The sequence below is a fragment of the Chenopodium quinoa genome, unplaced genomic scaffold (assembly GCF_001683475.1).
Source record: "Chenopodium quinoa cultivar QQ74 unplaced genomic scaffold, ASM168347v1, whole genome shotgun sequence".
Classification (NCBI taxonomy): domain Eukaryota; kingdom Viridiplantae; phylum Streptophyta; class Magnoliopsida; order Caryophyllales; family Amaranthaceae; genus Chenopodium; species Chenopodium quinoa.
The window spans coordinates 223851-244259 of record NW_018743136.1 but is presented as its reverse complement, the minus strand read 5'-3'; the positions used below and the strand labels follow the sequence as shown (position 1 = coordinate 244259).

Here is a 20409-nt window from a genome sequence, read left to right as displayed (position 1 = left end):
CCACTTTCTATGAGTGCGAAGCATATTCACAACATGTTTTAACGTAGGCGCACTTTGAACGACGCATACAGGGTGAAAGTTCGGTTTTCAGTTTGGTTTATTGCCCAAACCGAAGCCGAACCACCATATTTCGGTTTCTTGAAATTGGAAACCACACCGCACCACTTTAGCAGTGAAACCAAACCAAACCAAACCACCTAAATTTTGGTTTTCTAAAAAAACAAAAAACCGCACCGATTTTTCCTATCAAGCAACACTACAAGAAAAAGGCGAATTAGCAACGGCCAAAGTAGTCGCAAATCCGTCGCAAAAATGGATTTGCGACGGATTTGTAACTACTTTGGTTTGTCACTAAAGACCTCGTCGCAAATCCATTTTTGCAACTAATTTTTTGATAGTCGCAAATTTAGCGACAGATTTGCAACGACTTTGCAACTAACATTTAGCGACTAACTTTAAAATTTTAGTAACTAAATCACTGTCTGTCGTAAAACATTTGCGACGAATTAACGACTACGGATACCAAGGTTTAAAGACTACAGAGACCAATATTTTGTGACGGATTAGCGACTACTAGACTGAAATTTTGCGACTACAAGATTGAACTTTTGCAACTACGATGATTAATTTATTTTGCGACGGATTAGAGACTATGAGACTAATTTTTTTGTGTCGGGTTAGAGACAATGAGACCAATTATTTTGCAACTAACCAATTAGTCTCTAAAATAAATCTGCAGTCGCTAAATTTTTTGCGATTTGGAGACCATAGTTTAGCGACAACAAATATCAATCACAATAAATAAATAAATAAATAAAATAAAAACCCCAAAGCATAAATTCAGATAACCAAAATGTCAATTTTATTCAAATATCCAATAGATTAACTACGTATCAAAAAAGATAGTCTAAACCATATGACTAATTATTTCAAAAATCACCAAGAAAATAAAAATCACATAGTTATATCATGAGATGAGGTGACAGTAGGCGTAGGAGGCTTAGTAGGACAATAATGTTAGACAAGTGTTTTCATAACCTTCAATTTTTGTGCATAGCCATTTTTTCCTTCTTCCATTTTGCCTTTTCTATCTCATGACTTTCAGCAATTTCCTTGGCATATAAGCTTTATGCCGCCATTTTTTGCTTTCTTCTGCCTTGTCATGGTTTTCTTCCACTATCTTCTTTAATTCTTCAACTTGAGAGCTTAGTTGAGAAATCATGGGAGGAATGGAAGATGATGTAGTAGGGTGAAAAGTAGGGTCGTTCTTGAAGTACATTTGTGAAGCGCTCCCTAAACCGTAAACTTTTCCTTTCTTTTGCCCACCTACAAACTCTAAGTAGACTTTGTCTGAGCTAATCTGCATTAAGAAATGTATTAAAACTATGGTCTCAATTGTTAAAACTTAAAAGACCTAAAGCATATAAAAAATGAAACACTTATAATAATACTAATGTTATCAATTATTAGTAAAAATTTCGGCAAAGTCTCCTTTGTAAATTGAACAATTCCCTCCAATAGGGTATGGCTTCAAAACCTGCTTCGATTCACATCATGTCATACCACATTAATCATTTGATTAGCGCTGGCCAATTTTTCTCATCCTCCAACTCAAAACACACAAACAAATAAACAATCTACAATATCTCAAACATTAACTTTTTTGCTGAATGTAATGAGTTATGTACATATAAAAAGGGGGAGTAGGGATTGGCTTAGTTAGGTATTATGTGGTAATTGTATCTTTTACTGTTCATCTGGTTTATTTTACAAAAAGCAATCTGACTTCCCTTATTTTCTACTGATATTTCTGATTTATTTTACAAAAACCAGCCAATCTTCCCTCATTTTCTTTACTGTTATTTTTTTTTTGCTCTTTCTTTAGTTGTAAGAAATCGAGTTAAAATAGTAGTAGTTCATTACAGAATAAAGGATAGTTTAGAGACGCTATAAGTACTCTCTAATAACAGAGCATAATGCCATGTAGGTCGATCACATAAAGGAGGGGAAAAATGAACAAAGAAGCAGTAACACATCACATCACACCAAGTGACAGCAGCCCACAAAGTCACAGCAGCACAACAAGTGACAGCAACCCACCAAGTCACTGCCTTAGAGACTGGTGGCCTGAAGTCACCCTATAGTATGAGTTTCTGCTTCAACGAAACACATCACTTCTCCCTGAGTTTCTAATTTCTTTAAAGTTTGCATCTTTATTGCTTGTTGTCTTATTTTCTGGTGAGTAAGATAGTCTAGTAACTCTAGTTCATTACATGAACGCATAGATAATGTCTATGTAATTTCAGAGTGCCTCTAGATTTCAGAGTGCCTCTGTTGCATCAAGAATATTTGATTACTCATGCTTGAAAATCTGATTCCAGTGACAGGATTGTATCATCCAGATAAAACTTGCTAAAAAAAACATAACAAATTAAATTATCCAACCAATAGATTAACGTAACAACAGATAATGGATGCACTTTTAAGAGGTCAGTGATCTAATTATCTCGGGACATAGGAAATGGAACTCCGCTCAAATATGAAATGCTTTCCACAGAGCTTTGGCCATGCTTTCCACAAAAAATTAGAGACTCAAAGCTAATATTTAAACATATAGCTTCACTAGTTTAAGAGCAACGAGTACAAGAAAATGTCTCAAATTATAAACATACCTAAAACTTAGTTAACCAATGATCCCTAACCATAAGTGGCACCTCGGCCCAATTCATGTATGGATGGTTGTAGTGTGCCTTCCAAGATTTCGAGATATTTCCGCTAACAGTATAGTCAACAAACCTGATGCAAGAAAGATTAAGAACAAGCATAAAAAATGACAATAAGCTACTAAAATAAAAAATATAGTACATAAATGAATATAACCCACCATAACCCATCAGGTGCAGTAGCTACCAACCCCAGCAAGACACAACAACAACCCGCAACACACCTTAGTGGAGCAAGACAATTCTGGAAAATCACTTTTGTGAATTGTAATATATAATCAAAGAGAGGTGAGAGAGTAGGCAGGCAATGATTTGAATTTTGATTAAAGAGTAGTGAGCTACACTCACCCTAGTGCCTAATGATTTGAGTTTTGATTAAAGAGTAGGCAGACAATGATTTGAGTATTGAGGTCTAGTTTACACTCCTCTATATGTTTGCTACTTCTCTATATGAATCATACACCTGTTAAGGAAAGCGTATTCTAGATATCGTTTCATATTATTCATGTTCTGGTAATTCATCATCTATATGCACATGCAAGAGCTCCTACCTTGATATGCCCAGTTCAACTAATTTATGCTACACACAACTACATATACTAAATTAAACATATAATAGATACAATTATCAGATAATTATAATTCAAAGTAGCTTAAATGAAGTCATATATTGTATACACAATCCTTTTTCGTTATTTTTGAAACATTAAAAAAAGAAGTGTTCAATCTTCATCAGGTGGGACAACATAAATAGAGAGAAACCAAAAAAGAAACTTAATCGAAACAAAAAATGAAACAATAATTGTTATATATAGTATACATCTAAACTTAATGCATCTGTGTATGATATCCATGATTTGCATATGCTTATAGTGAAACAAGCACAACAAAACTATGATATAGATACAACTCAATATGTTTTACCAAATCAGAGAACAAAATTTCAGACCAGCGGAAACTACATACATCAAAATATGCAGCTGCATATGAGATGGATAAGTGAAGTTAGTAAGATTGTGTTGCTTAGAAGTAGATTATATCTTAGGTCCCTCTAAGGTTCACTTTTTGAGGGTTCTACAAAATTATACCAATTAACAAAAGATAAGCCATAAATTCCAGGTGCTTCATATACAAGGATATATCTAAAAGTCAGTTTTCGAGTTCTACATGTGGGTCAGATTGCAAGAATAAACTGCACCAATTGGATTCGAATTTTGAGGCGATTCCAGTTGCAATAGTTAGAATTGGATATCTAGTGTTAAGGAAAAATATTATAAAAATTAACTACAAATATTTTATAGGGTTTTAATTCAGTCTTTGTCAAGTGGTACAACTGGAAAATCTTATAAACATGTTCTAAGCGCAAGAATTGTTTTCCTTCAAGGTTTATATAAATTCTTAGCTTTTTTTTTATACATGTTGCTCACATAGCTGTAGCCTATTCAGTTTTTCAGTCATCTAAAACCCCCATCCCAACAACTAAGCCTTAGACCTTGGATACAAGTTTATTAGACACATTAATTGAATTATATGAACAGATTTTGTACAGGTATATTATAACTGCTTACAGTTCAATTTCATCACTACAAAAAACTTTAAAACACCAAGCCAGAAAGATTCTAACATTATAAAATCAAACAAATTACCTATATAACATCAAGGTAATTTAAAGCAGTGAAAATCAAAAGCCTAAAACTATCAGATTTTTAAAAAATCTGAAACATATAGAAGCAGGGCATATATTACTTAGCACTCATTATAAACAATCAAATACATTAATCAATAACTCATAAATTAAACAAGATACCTAATTAAAGTGTTTTTCTCGGCCTATTTCTTTTTGACAGGGAGTTCTTCAAGTGTTCTTACATACAGATAACATATAATGGAATTATATCTTCACTTATAGATTAAATAGAAAAAATAGTCGATTGATTAGGCAAAACCAAATCGAAATTGACGAAATAATTAAACATGTAGTAATGAGAAATTGACAAAACCCAAAACATTCAATAAATCGTATGGATTATAGCAAAGCAGATACATATTATGCAAAATTAAAAGGGGAAATCAGCAAAACTAAAAAATTAGTGAGAAAAACCTTACCTAAGGATGAGGAAATTCGGCAAATTGTATGGGTCGATTGAAATTCACAAAAAACTTGAAGAATTAAGCAAATTTTAAGAGCAAGTTCAGCAAAAGGGCAACAAATTCAATGTTTGGGGTTCTTCAAACAAAGATTCGGGATTAATATTGAAAGAGGTTGTAGAGATTCAGCGCACAAAATTGGGGAAATTTGATATTTTCAAGCGATTTTATTAGGGTAAATTTGATATGTTTTTTGAGGAATGAAGAAGTCAAGAAGAGAATGTAGTGTAGGTATGATAGTTCTTGTTTTTTTTTTTTTTTTGCAGCAACAAGTTATTGTGTTTTTTTTGTATTTCTTTTTCCTTACCTTATAAAAAGTGAAACAATACTCTTATGAATAGTGCATGGACATTTATATCCCTATAAATGTTCTTTTACATATTTACCCCCATTGAATTCAAAAGTCTTTATGTCTCTTTTTTTTTACAAGGCCTTTATGTCTCTTGAATCACCAAAATTAATTAAATTATTTGTGTTTATTTCAATATTCAAAGCATTTTTTAGATTCTTTATTTTTAAAAAAAATATATAATTATATGATGACTTGTTTAATTTATTTAATTCGTACTTAAAAATAACTATGCAAATAGATATAATAAAATATCATGCAAATATGCATTAGGCATAAAGACCAACAGTAATAATTCTCCTTAAACGGCTAGCCATTTGCGCGCATCGCGCGCGTAAGAATCCCTAGTTACTATTAAATTTCATAAACAATGGTAACAATTACTATGTTAGTTGTGGTAGTAGTTGCAAATTTTTTTACAAAAATGGTTTCAAAATAATTAACCTTAGCAACTATAATTTAGTCGCAAATTAGCGACTGCATAGCAACTATTACAAAATAGGTTGCAAAAATTGCGACTGTTCGTTTTTTTCAGTTGCAAAAATTATTTTTGCGACTGATTATTAAGTTAGTTGCAAAAATCAGTTGCTAGTTAGCGACTGCATAACTACTACCGCAATATCGGTTGCAAAATTTGCGACTACTAGTCTTTTTCAGTCGCAAAAATAATTTTTGCGATTGATTATTATAGTAGTCGCAAAAATCAGTTGCTAATTCCCCTTTTTCTTGTAGTGCAATATAAACACCAAATTTAGCAAAAAAAAAAAAAAAAAAAAAAAAAAAAAAAAAAACTGAACCAAACCACACCAATCAAAACCGAACCAAACAAAACTACACCCCTAACTGACAGGGTAAAGTCGTATCCCCTAATCAAAAGTAAATACCTAAGTCCTCTAACTATAGTAGATAGGGAAGTAGGGTCAAATCCACAGGAAAACTGGTCTTTCTATTCCTAATTAATCAATTATAATTTAAATTATTAAAGTAACCAATTTGTTGTAGTTAAAGGAATTATACTACAAAGAATAAGTTTAGGGAGAAAAAACAATAACGGCGCCAAATAATTCGTACTTAAACATTCCTCAAAACAAAAATTAAAACTAATCTAATCAGCTCTGAGAAAAACACGTGCCCGATCGGGCGAAGGGCCGCCCGATCGGGCCCGCCTTTTTTGCCTTGCCCGCTGCTGGTGTGCCGCGCCCGATCGAGCTTACGCTCACCCGATCGGGCGCGCCTCTTCCTTGAGGGTCTTTATGCGCGCAGCCGCCCGATCGGGCGTAAGCTTGCCCGATCGGGCCCGGTCTTCTTCTTCGAGGCTTGGATTTCGATTAGGCTTAATTCCTCGGCCCAATCTAAGTTTCCTCATCGGGTCTTGATTAATCGATCCAACAGCCCCGGTATCTCATATCGAGCCCTTAATCATCGGCTCTCACCGATCCTAGGCTTCAAGAGTGGTCGTGTCCTTCTAGCTTCCGTAGTTGATTCATGAAAACCCGGGAAAATGCTCCAAAAGTGCAATTTCCTGTAAAATACAACTAAAACTACGAAAACACTAGAAAACATGAATTATTAATAAAAGTGGCTCTAAGGAGCCAAAAACACTACTAATTATGACTGTGGGACGGGGCTAAAACATTATATAAATTGGATATATCAAGCTCCCCCAAGCCAAACCTTTGCTTGTGCCTAAGCGAAGAGCTCATCAATGAACATATAAAACATGCCTCATCCCAATAAACAAAATCAAGCATAAACGATTCAAAATAAATCTAATGAACATGCTTCAATGTCAATTAATCTCATACATCTAATCATCATTCATCCCCAACAATTGTCAAGTAAAGCAAACCACATGAGCATATAGAATTCAAGACTAGTGCTCACGCACTCAACTCTCATTTATGTGGCGAGTAAAAGATGTACTCGATCGCTCTCCAACCAACCCTTTATGTGAACAATGCCCTCCCAACTCACACTCTCGTGTGTATAAAACAATGAACGCTCAACCTACTAGTCGACTCGAAATATGTCAAATCATAACTTGCATTGATAAACAACACTTTCACATTCACACAACTCTATGCACAAAGGTCGGAAGGTCTTTAAAGCTTGTAATGTAAGGCTAGGGTAAAGGGTAGGATAAATTTGGGAATATGTGAGAGAAAAGCTATGCATTAAGGGAACCAAATCCTAACAAACCCATGATCAAAATAAATGATGATCATACATCTCCATCAACATAACTAACTCCAACAAGAATCCACCAAATACAACTCCAAACAATATAAACAATCCCAACACTTATAATTTTCACTCATAAAAATATGATAATGTAGAACTTGAGTGAAATACAAACTTTGAACTCATTCTTTTTTCTTTCTTTTCAAACTTGAATTCTTTTTTTTCTTTTTGTGAACAACCTTCAAATAGAACATTTGAACATATGAAACAACTTTTTTTCTTTGCTCTTTTTTTTTTCTTTTTAACTCATATTGGAAATTTTCAACTTTGTAACACAACATATCAATATTTTCCAATCATAAAATCAAAGAACAAACACTTTTCTTTTATTCCCACATTGTGCAATTAATGTGCACACCACAACTCCCTCACCTCACCAACTAATAGCTCCCCCAAGCCAAGCTTGGGACTAGTAACCAATGGGGCTCATAAGGCTTGTAATGTGGCTAAATAAACAATAAAAGGGCACAAGCAACAACATGGGTAACAAGAAGGGAACAAATGTATCTAATAACGTCTGAAGGCTTCCTAAGAGAACAAATGCCTTCGTCCTCCTCAATGTGCATAATATTGAGCTATATAAACATTACTAATAGTTGCAAATCAATACTCAAATTCATTAACATACCAGGAACTATGGAACTATCACACATTCCTAACCAAATCAACTAGTCAAGCACTATATTCACAAATAGTTGGCAAAATTGACGCATGTTTAGGAATCCAAACAATTAAACTTCAAATCATGATCAACAAATTCACAACGATCATTATCATATACCAAGAATCAAAACAATATTTTCTAATTATGGGACACAGGGATCCATGAATTACAATTCATTGGAATGTATTTTTGGATTTTTTTATTTTTCAAATTTTTTTTGTATTTTTTCATAAGGGAAAGCAATAAAAACTACACTAGGAAAGCAATAAATAGAGAAGAGAGAAAGAAAGTTACCATATATAAAAGAAATCTCCCCCCAAGCCAAATCAAGCAATGCCCTCATTGACTTGGGAGGGTAGCTAGGAGGAGCTACTCCTCATCGTCATCAATCCTCTCATATCCTCCTCCATAGCTCGAGTCGGCACCACCCTTGCTCGGTTCAGCACCATCATAACCCGAACCACCTGCAAAGTAGTTAGGGTTCACATTCCCCCCCATACCTCCAAAAGGAGCGTCACCCCCATATCCATGGACTGAAGAGTAGTCCACATAAGTACCATACACACCGGGGTGAGAATACCCTCCTTGGGGGTATTGGAACCAATCGGGAACTAATGCCTCGGGGGGAATAGCCCCTCGGCGTGCATAATCATCGTACATGGGGTACAGACCCCTCCCGAGGTTCCTCTCTAAGTGTCCTACCCGCCCATCCAAGGTGCTTAACCTAGAATCTAGGTTTTGCATCATACCCTCAACTCTCCCTTGCCGCATCTCGATACGGTCCAATTGGCTCCTAAAAGCCAAAAAGTCATAAGGTGCATTGGGGTCGACGTTGTAGTCAACCGAGGAAGTGGGTATGCTATAGGTGAAGGGTGAAGGTGGTGGGTAGTGTGGTGAATGATGGTGGGGGGAGTGGTCTTGGGGAGATTGGTGGGGTTGTGGTGAAGGGTGAGGTGGTTGAACCTCACCTTGACCGTTAATCTCAAAAGTATAAGAAGGCTTCCTCTTCTCAAATTTGGTCAAGGCGGGGTTGGGTAAGGTGAAGGCTTGGTCCCTCCTACCCGATTGTCGGTGGACTATCCACCAAGTGTCACCCCCCACGGGTTGCACCCAGTTTCGACTCCCTAAATAGGCTAGGTCCATAAGTGTTGGGCCGGCTACCTTCCCCTTGTTTTTAGGGACAAAGTTAAGGTGTTTGACCTCTATGTGAGTTACTAGACCAACAAAATAAATGGGTACCCTAGACCTACCCCCTTCGGCCGCATTGGTCAACCTTTGGAAGTGTTGGGCCATCCTATGGACAATGTTGAGCTTATCACTCTTAGGTATCATGTATGACCCTAAAAATTCTAGTTCATCCCTCCTAACGTTGGCGGGTTCATGCCTCCCAAAGACGGTAAGGCCAACAAACCGTTGCCAAAACTTTGGCACGGGATGTTGTATCCAAGTGCCCTTGGCATGTTGTAGGTTCAAGTTGGCATCCCCCGTAAGGGATTCATCGACAACGGCAATGTTGTCTTAAGGAGGTTCGATTGGTCTATCCGATTTTAACTCAAATAATTTTCCAAATTCTTTCAAAGACAATCTAACATCATTATTAAGCAATCTAAATTGAACATGAGTAATCAAAGTATTAGATTTTATAAAATTAAAACTAGAAATAAATTCCATGGTCAAATAATCATAAGTATCATAATGCAATTGAAAGAAACCACTCATGCCAATTCCTTTAAACAATTTTTCTACGGGTTTATCAATTCCTAATCTAGCAAGGGTGGGGTGATGAACAAAGCGTGTAGGAATTACCTGCCTTGACGTGAGATTGATCATCTGTTGTCTTTGCTCTTGGATGGTGATGACCACCCTCTCCCATCCCGGAACTTGCAACTCCGGGTCAATCCTAGGCGCTTGTTGCCTTGAGCTTTCCCCCCTTATGGTCCTAGATCTTTTGAGAGCCATTTTTGATGAGAAATGGTAAGAATTGAAGTTCTCTCTCTTAGGGTTTTGAGAAAAATTGAGAGAAAGTGGTAGAAATTTGGTGTAGATTGTAGAGAAAGATAAAAGGATTAAGAATATGTAAAAATATTTGAGTTTTGATGGAAGAATTGGAGGAGATCTTGTAAATAAGGGGTTTTGAAGGTGTGAAAATGGAGGTTTTAGAGAGAGAAAGTAGTAATGAAGAAGATGGAAGAAGAATAAATTGAGGAAAGAAAGAAGGGAAAGGAATAAAAGGGGACAGACAAAAATAGGTGCGCCCGATCGGGCAAGCTTCGCCCGATCGGGCGAATAAAGCTCCAATTCCAAATCCAGTTGCACGCCCGATCGGGCAAGCTTCGCCGATCGGGAGAAATAAGAGCTGAAATTCTCCTCGCTTGCGCGCCCGATCAAGCAAGCTCCGCCCGATCGGGCCCGTGCCCAGTCGGATTCTCTTAACTTCTTCTTCAAATTTTTCTAAGTCTCCTTACCTCTCAAATTTTAATTCTGTACAAAAACACTTATAAAAGGTAAAATTTCACTCTCCTCGCCTCTCTAAAATAAAAATAAAAATAAAGAAAAAGGAAAAGTAGTCTAGAAAGCAAGAAATACGGGTTGCCTCCCGCAAAGTGCTGGTTTATCTAGGTCCCGCACGACCTTCTTACCAAGTATAATAACTAGGACCCTTGGCCTAACGCTTGATCGGGTGGTTTCTCACCCAGTCTAGCGATGTTTCGGCTGCGACGCGGCTTCTTGACATGCTCTGTGGGACGCCAATTCACCTTATCTGGTGGATCCTCCTTGACTTAAACTAGGAAGTCTTCAATGCTACGCAATAAAGATCCTTCTTTGATCGAGGGTTGCTTCAAATTGTCATTGCATTCAACACTTGCAACTTGATCTGGCGGAACACTTACCGTAGGCTCAAATCGCACAACTTGCTTGATCAGTTCCACCTTTTCATCCTCGAAACCAAGATCAACAGTGTAAAGTGATCTTTCTATTGCATCGACTTCCTTCTTCCATTTGTCTATCTCATCTGAAAGGGATGCAACACAAGATACCACCTCCAAGGGATCTTTTTCAAGAGCTTGGGGCTTGTTAGAATAATTCTCAACCACATTGACACTAAAACATTTCTCCTTGGTCATGGAGCTTTTAGGGGTATTATTAAGATTAAAAATAACTTTATCATCCCCTAATGATAGTGTTAACTTACCACTTCTCACATCTATGATTGCTCGTGCAGTGTTGAGGAATGGTCTACCCAAAATAATTGGGGTTTGCATGTCCTCAGCCATATCAAGAACAACAAAATCAACGGGTATATAAAATTTACCTACTCTAACGGGGACATCCTCTAAAACACCTAAAGGGTATTTGAAAGAACGGTCGGCCATTATAGAGTAATATTAATAGCTTTTAATTTACCCATATTCAACTCGGAACACACAGATGATGGCATGACACTGACGCTAGCACCCAAATCACACAATGCATTATCAATCATTAGATTGCCTATATGACAAGGGATAGAAAAACTACCCGGATCTTTTAATTTAGGTGGAGACTTATTCTGAAGTACGGCACTACACTTTGCAGTGAAAGCTACTGTCTCTACCTCACTAATAAACCTTTTCCTTGTCAATATTTCTTTCATAAATTTGCATATGAAGGAATTTGTGTGATTAATTCAGTGAAGGGAACTGTTACCTTCAAATCTCTGACCATCTCCAGGAACTTACCAAACTGCTTATCCAAGTTTGTCTTCAAGTGACGATTGAGGAATGGAAGTTTGATAATTGGCTTTGGAGCATTGTTGCTCTTGTCTGGAGTAGCCACCTTCTCTGGAGTCGTACCCTGCAATGTAGAATTAGATATGTTAGTATTATGCTTTAGCCCTTCAAGGCTATTAACTACATTGTCAGGTTTAACGAAATCAAGATTAGCATTTTTTAATAAAACGGGTTCATCAACTCTGGGCATAGGGGGCCCTTCATAGTTTGAACCACTCCTTAGATTAATTGCATAGGCTTGATCTGTAGGCCTGGTCGGCTGTGCCGGCAGAGCTCCCTGTTGGCGGGCTTGTAGAGTAGCGAAAAGTTGCGCAATTTGATTATCTACAATTTTATTGTGTGCTAGAATCTGATCAATTTGCGCAACTCTACTCTCCATGTGATTCTGCATATTAACCAACATTGCTTTAATTTCCACCAAAGAAGGGTCGGAAGATGAGGAGGTTTGTTGTGGTTGGTTTTTCTGGCCAGCATTGGGATGGTAATATTTCTGCTGCTGTTGCTGTGCCGCCTGTGGTTCTTGTGGTGGTGGATTTTGAACATTAGTACTCCGGTAGGAAAGGTACGGATGATTCCGATACCCAGGATTGTAGGTGTTGGAGTATGGGTTATTCTTCCTATAAGCTTGAAAGGCATTAACTTGCTCCACGGAACTCCTGCAATCTTGTTCCCAATGACCTATAATACCACAATTTTCACAGAAAGCCTCATTAGAATTATTATTAATTGCAGAAACATTAGCTACATTGGCAGTGCTAAGATTATCTAATTTTTGACAGATAGAGGTCAGTTGAGCTTGCAAAAAGGATACAGAGTCAACACTATGCTTCCCCTTGTTAGCAAATCCTCTAGGATTCCCATATTGGGAATTATGTATCTCCATATCTTTAATAACCTGACCAGCATCATCAACATTTAGATTCATAAATTTCCCACTAGATGCAGAATCTAAAATTATTCTAGAAGAATTTCCAATGCCATTATAAAAGGCTTGGATTAACTACCATGAGTTAAATTATGGTGAGGGCATTCTCTTTGTAGGTCCTTGAACCTCTCCCAAGCCTCATATAAAGATTCATCGGCTTCTTGGGCAGAGTTCTGAATCGCACTCCGTAGTACGGTTGTTCTCTCTGCAGGATAATACTTGTTATAAAAATTCAAAACCAAAGTTTCCCAGTCAGTTATACTAAGTGCAGTTCTATTTAAGCCATTAAACCACAATTTAGCTTTTCCAGTTAAAGAAAAGGGAAAGAGAATCTCCCTGATTTGGTCTTGAGTGACCCCAGCTTGCCTGATGGTATTGCAATATTGACAATAGTCGGCAATGTGAAGATTTGGGTCTTCACCCTTAGCTCCACTAAATTGCTTCCTCTCTATCATCGTTATAAATTGAGGTTTAATTTCGAATTGTACCCCATCAAGAGCTGGAGTGGGGGTGAGATGTGGAAAATCTGTAAGCTTAGGTTGTGAGTAATCACTAAGCTTCTTTGGAACCGCCATCTCTAATTCTGCGTCTGATGATACCTCTGAATCGCTAGAACCAGTTGGAGGATCGCGGTGATTATTATTATTATCACCAGAATCCGCCAGGATTTGCTTGTAGAGATTTTTCTGTCTATGGAAGGAACGTTCGATCTCAGGATCGAATGGGATGTACCCTGATCTGGAACACCTAAGCATAAACAAAAAAACTAAAAGCAAATATGAGATTTGCCTCAAAGAACTAACGTTCTCTGAGACAAAAAGAGAAAATAACCTAGACTACAAAATAATTAGAAATAAAAATAAAACCGTTTCCCCGACAACGACGCCAAATAATTCGTACTTAAACATTCCTCAAAACAAAAATTAAAACTAATCTAATCAGCTCTGAGAAAAACACGCGCCCGATCGGTCGAAGGGCCGCCCGATCGGGCCCGCCTTTTTTGCCTTGCTCGCTGCTGGTGTGCCGCGCCTGATCGAGCTTACGCTCACCCGATCGGGCACGCCTCTTCCTTGAGGGTCTTTATGCGCGCAGCCGCCCGATCGGGCGTAAGCTTGCCCGATCGGGCACGGTCTTCTTCTTCAAGGCTTGGATTTTGATTGGGCTCAATTCCTCGGCCCAATCTAAGTTTCCTCATCGGGTCTTGATTAATTGATCCAACAGCCCCGGTATCTCATACCGAGCCCTTAATCATCGGCTCTCACCGATCCTGGGCTTCAAGAGTGGCCGTGTCCTTTTAGCTTCCGTAGTTGATCCATGAAAACCCGGAAAAATGCTCCAAAAGTGCAATTTCCTGTAAAATACAACTAAAACTACGAAAACACTATAAAACACAAATTAGTAATAAAAGTGGCTCTAAGGAGCCAAAAACACTACTAATTATGACTGCGGGACAGGGGTAAAACACTATATAAATTGGATATATCACTAACCTACATCCACAGTTCCGCACCCACCACAACCCACCTTATTTCACTACAACCCACCTAAAAGACCAAAACTACTCTACCACCACAATTCAATCACAAACCACCATAAAAATAAAGTAGAAAAAAATACTTAGACCAAATTAAACGAAAGAAAAAAAGAACATACCTCACGTCCTCACATTCAACCAAAAAACGTCGATTTTGGGTTTTAAAGGTCAAATTCGACCATGAAAATTCTAGATCTAGAGTTTTCATGGTCGAATTTGACATAAAAGCTCTTTAGTTGATGGTGTTCAAAATGAAAAACCTCGAAATATTCGCCTATGGTGATGCGGGCTGGTGGGGAAAAGAGGAGATGAGAGTGAAAGTGGAGAAGAGATCAAAAAGAAAGGGCGGAAGAAAGAGAGTGAAACTGAGAAGAGGAGAGATAGGGTGGAGAAGAAAGAGAGTGAGACTGAGAAGAGGTCAAGAGGAGAGAGAGGGCGGAGAAGAGAGAGGAAACTCAAAGAATAGGAGAAGTTAGATTAGGGTATTTTCTTTATATACTAATGGTAAAATATGTTAGGCTAGGGTATTTTTTTAGTTTGGGCCTAAATTTCAATTTGGTTCAGTTTTTTCGGTTTTTCACATTCTGAAACCGAAACCGAACCGAAAACCAAAAAAAAAATTCAAAACCAAAACCAAACCACTTTCGGAAAAAAATCGAACCATATTTGTTATTCGGTTTGGTTTTCGGTTTGGTTCGGTTTAAACCGAATTTGTTTCACCCCTACAACTCAACCAATAAACCACCCAAAAATAAGACAACAATATTCAATGACTTTAGTATGAAGGAGTAATTTGATAATTATTCCACTTGTTATTTTGTAAATACAACATATACCTTAGTCAATGATGTTGTTAGACTTAGTCAAGGTTGTTCAGTACGTTTGTTTCCTTAGCCTTAGCATAATTATAGCATTTTGTGTGTGTATATATATATGGAAAACATAATAATTGATATCCTTTTTATATGAATTGAACCTAATTTATGATCACTAGATATTCCATTCAACTACTTCATTATGATAGTATCAATATATATGGAATATAATTTATGATGATAAGCAATTAATTATAATAGCTCCATTTACTTAAAGCGTGATTTTTTAAATTGACATGTTATAAGATTTGTATGTAACATAAGTTTGGTCTAACAAGATTTTGTAAAATATTAAAAAAAAACATTTAGACTTCAATTGTTAAGTTACCCATATTACCGTATATGAATTGATTATTTATTTTTTAGAAAACAATATAATAGTCCTATTTATTTTTAATTCATAGGTCGTTCATATTTAATTAGTTGAATCACATTCATTACATAAGCTTGACATATGTCGTTCATAATGTAATGACATATAATGTATACTGTCATAACCTTCAGTTGATCATAAACATGTTAAAGTCATCATTGTAATTGAAATCAATTATGTTAAATTGAATTTGCATTGATAACCTAAGGAAAATTGTTTGATGATAACATAAATATAATTAAAAAAAAAAAAAAGTCATACTCATAGCCTTCAATATGATTACAAAACCTTATATGTTCGTAGACGAATAAACAATAAAATTTTTTGTAATAGGTAATGTCCTATTAGAATATAGGCAAATACCTATTACAAAAACAAGATTTAAAATTTCGTCTTCGGTTCTTTTGGATCAAATAAGGTTTTGTAGAAAATGTTTACAGTTTCTAACAAGATTTGCTCCACAAACTCGGATCATCGAAAAGTGAAAATTTAAGAATTATTAATACATATAATCGCAGATTTTGTATCCATTAATTGAGATTGTTCAATTAAAATGTATTATTTAGTATAAGAAACAACTCAAATTCGCACGAACCCCGATTTTTTAAATAAAAAAAAATTGTAGATGGTGTGTAGATCGGGGCATGTGTTCATTCTTCGTCGATGTGTGAGTGAATTTAAAGCACAAAGATCATTAATTGGTAGTTAATTTCATCCATGGATGAAAAACCTTGTAATTAAATAATTATGAAAATAAAAAAATTCAAAAAAATCAGCAATTAATTTTCAAAATAAAAAAAATCAAAAAAAGATTTGCCCAAGCATTTAAAAAAGGAAAATTTGCCAAGAATAATACCATCTTTCGACGGTCTTCAAAAAATGGAACAACCTTTGATTTACCTCAAATAGTACGACCTTTGACACAAGTCTTCCGTAAATAGAACAAAAAACATGTAACCTATTTTAGAGGTTATAGTTAACACGTGTCGCGTTATAATTTGTTAAGATTTTTTTAATATTAACTTTTTAAAATAATAGTTAACCTCTGGTGGAGAAGGGGTGAGACGACGCCGAAGGTGAGAGGGGGAATGGGCATTGGAAGAAGAAGGATGGTTGGGCTCCGCTCGGTGGGGGCTAGGTGGTCCAGTTGGGGAAGGGATTTAATTTCTTTTTTAAAAAATATTTTTTTACTTTTAAGATTTTTTTAGTAAAATAAAAGTGTAAAAAAATGACCAATTACAACGTGACACGTGTCACAGGTAACCAATTAAACAAGTTACCAACATGTCACGTTCCATTTACGGGAGACTTGTGTTAAAGGTCGTGTTATTTTGAGATAAAATAAAGGTCCTTCCATTTTTTGAAAACCACCGAAAAGTGGTTTTATTCTTGGAAAATTTTCATTTAAAACAAAGGAAAAATCAATCAATAAGATTTAAGAATAATGATGGTAATTATAAGCATGACCATAGTAGAATTTTATCTTAATTAAGGTGGGCACTAATGAGAGATTAATTTGACCTTTGAATTAAAGGGAAAAAAAATCAACATATAACACTACATGGTTAACACAACTTATTTGTTAACACATCAAAATGATAGCTGCAAAAGGAATTTCAAAAGGGAAATAAAAATTACACATGTTCTAGCCAACGAGAGTTATATCGCACAAGTGCACACCTAAGTCACAAGTAATCATTAAAATATTCTCCAAGGGAGAAAATCATATAATTCTTCATAAATAATAGGAAAAATTGGTAACAATAATTCCAACTTTTGTCCATTTGCTTAAAATAATCTTAACTTTAGATTATTTTTAAATAATCCGAACTTTATGGGTCATTCGCTCAAAAAGATCCCAACTGGTCACTTAACTTGTTATAGCAGGTTAAGATGACATGTATCACCATGTGATTGGTTAAAAAAAAAAAAGCTTAAAAGAACAGAAAAACTTAAAAGATAGTGTTTGTTCTCTTCAGCTTATATTCAATTCAGTTGATCACCTCCAATCAATCTAGTTCCTCCCTCCAATCAATCTAGTTCCTAATTTCCTTCTCTCATAAAATATTCAGTTCATTTCCGTTCAATTCAGCTCCAATCAGTTCAGTTCAATTCAGTTCATCATAGTTCAGTAAATCAAAACAAGCCCTAAAAAAAATTATAAAAAGAAGAGAAAAGTCACAAAAATTAAAAATAACCCCAGCCACACCGACCACCCTCCCTACCACCATCCACACCCTCTATTCATTATGTCACCCCCGCTGCACCAAACCCCCTCCCTACCACCACCCACGACCTTCTCTTCATCACATCACCCCCATCACACCCAAACCCCCTCCCTACGTCAGTGACGTCCTTCCCTTACTATAGACACCTAAAAATGTTTCCCCAAAACCAAACCCGATGATGAAAAACCTTTCACCGCCATTATTGGTCGGATTAAGTATTTAATATTTAAAATGCATAAATCCATGTTCAATCCAATAAATTTCATAAACCAACCCAATTTTTAGCTCATTTCCCCAAACAATAACTTACTTTCCACTTTTCGTGTCCACATCACAAAGACGAGCTAAACTGATTTTTTGGCCCTATAATTTTGATCAAAACATTAAATTTTTGGATAGGCCTTTCAATAAGCTTTCCAACGATATATCATAAGTCCAATTCCGATTTAAAATGAAGAAGATATGAGCAAAACACTAAACTCAGCCTAAAACCGACACCCTTTTACTAAAATGGTCATATCTTAAAATCTAAAAATTATTTTGAACTAATTCTAATTGTTTTGTAAATTATAATTAATAATCTTTATAACGATATATTATATGCTTTATTTAGAGTTACAGATCAAAAGTTATTATAGTTTTAAAAACACGTGAATACTGGAATACCTCGTCACTATATATATGCCGCGCTACGGTAGATTTTGACGTGTCACAGCCCCCTATATCGTGTCATGGTATTTTTCATTGTGACATGATTTTTTTCAAAAAAAAAATTCTTCACGACGCTTCATTTCTAGGGTTTCGTGCTTCACCCTACTCTTATTCTCTACAAACACGATCCTGATTTTCCAGTTTCGGGGACCAAAAAACATTCTCTCTCTCCTTACACCAAAAATCATTCTTTTCTCCCTCTTTAACCTAAATACTAGCCAATTTATTTGTTCATAATAATTCCCCTAAGCACTCCAAGGAATCAATACTTAACTCGAGGTTCCGTCCTTAAACCAAGTCGTGAAAGGTACAATTAACTAAGGGTTTGGACCGAATCAACTCTACTTTTAATTTAATTTAATTTCAATTTGATTTATATTTTTATTGAACTTACTAAAAATTTATTCATGATGTATCTTGGTAAAGAAACGCGTGAAATGTGAGTAATTAATTAATTTAATTTCTTATTTTATTTGAATATTGCTAGTATCATGATTAGGTTTATTATTATTATTTAATTTGATAACGATATTATGGTTAAATTGCTTCCAATGTTAATGTTTATTCTATTGTTATTATGATCACCATATTGCATGTTAAAGGGAATATATAATCGAAAATCACTCCTAATAAGATAATTTGGGCGACCGGTTTAGGTTCCTTTTAATCTTGTTGTTAATTGAAGTGATTACAATATTTTAGAATTATATGTTGCATTAATATTCAACCAATTTAGCGTAATGATAGTTTGGAGAAAATTAAATCTTTGTTTGCATGCCTTTGAGATCGCAGGAATCACTTTTCACAATAAGAATCGAGTAGAGACCAATACGGGCGAATGTGACTCCATGACTCACTTTGTACCATCACCCCGATCCTTCTTTCGTGGTTTCAAACCTTATGGATTTAGTATTCTCATGGATTATGAATGGGGTGTAACCTTCACGGGTGAATCGTTGCTGCCCATCGTTGTCCCTTATTCGTGGTTGCCTTAAATGATCCGTGAACGGTTTACAAGTTCCTTATAAACTTGTTGGCGGCTCCCTACTATATTTGTCCCTAATCGTTGTCTCTAATCGTATTATGTCAATTCCCACTTTCTATGAGTGCCAAACATATTCACACATGCTTAACGTAGGCGCACTTCGAACGACACCTACACTTACCATCATTTGTCGGTCCTCCCCCCCTAAACCATTAAACCACCACCGCCAAACACCCCAAAATCTATATAAAAAACCACTTCCCTAGTGTATAACCCCCCTAGTGGCCTTCTCTGACTGAAGGTTTATACAGTGGGGAGTAGGTTTTTAATAATGAGATTTCGGCTGGTGGATGGGGATTTTGTGGCGGTGGTTTAGGGAAGATCAGGGGTAAGGGGAGGAGGCGTCTCTGAAAGTGTAGGGGAGAGGGTGTCGCATTGGGTACAGTGGGGGTGGGGAAACCTAGCTGGCAGGGTGGCCGGGAGGGCTGCCGGAATGTGGTTGGGGTTGCGTGGGTGAGCTGGTTTGTTTTTTTTTTTTTTTTTGTATTTTTTTAAGTTTTCATTTTCTTTTTCATATTTCAACTAATCTCGCTGTGACACGTGTTACTTAACCCAAAAACAATAATTTACCTATTTAACAGGTTACCGGTCACTTGAGACCATTTAAAGGGAAAAATCCCCAAAGTTCGGATTATTTAAAAATAATTCAAAATTGAGATTATTTTGAGCGAACGAGCAAAAGTTGGGATTATTTTTAACAAATTTTCCGAAATAATATTACGTATTTTCCATTTAAAAATCTTCACTCACTTAGTTGATAAAAATAACACAAGTTCATGAACCATGTTAATATGTCGAGTAAGCATTTAGCATTTGAGAATGA

General features: G+C 36.1%; 1 long non-coding RNA gene across 1 annotated transcript; it reads right to left on the bottom strand.

Annotated features, from left to right (window-relative positions):
* Nucleotides 1-814: 814 nt before the first annotated feature.
* On the bottom strand, nt 815-5294 carry LOC110732039. Its single transcript, XR_002513421.1, has 4 exons — nt 4830-5294; nt 2885-2967; nt 2673-2796; nt 815-1360 (listed from the first exon to the last, which is right to left on the bottom strand). It is a non-coding gene; the product is annotated as an uncharacterized LOC110732039 (long non-coding RNA).
* Between the last annotated feature and the right edge of the window lie 15115 nt (nt 5295-20409).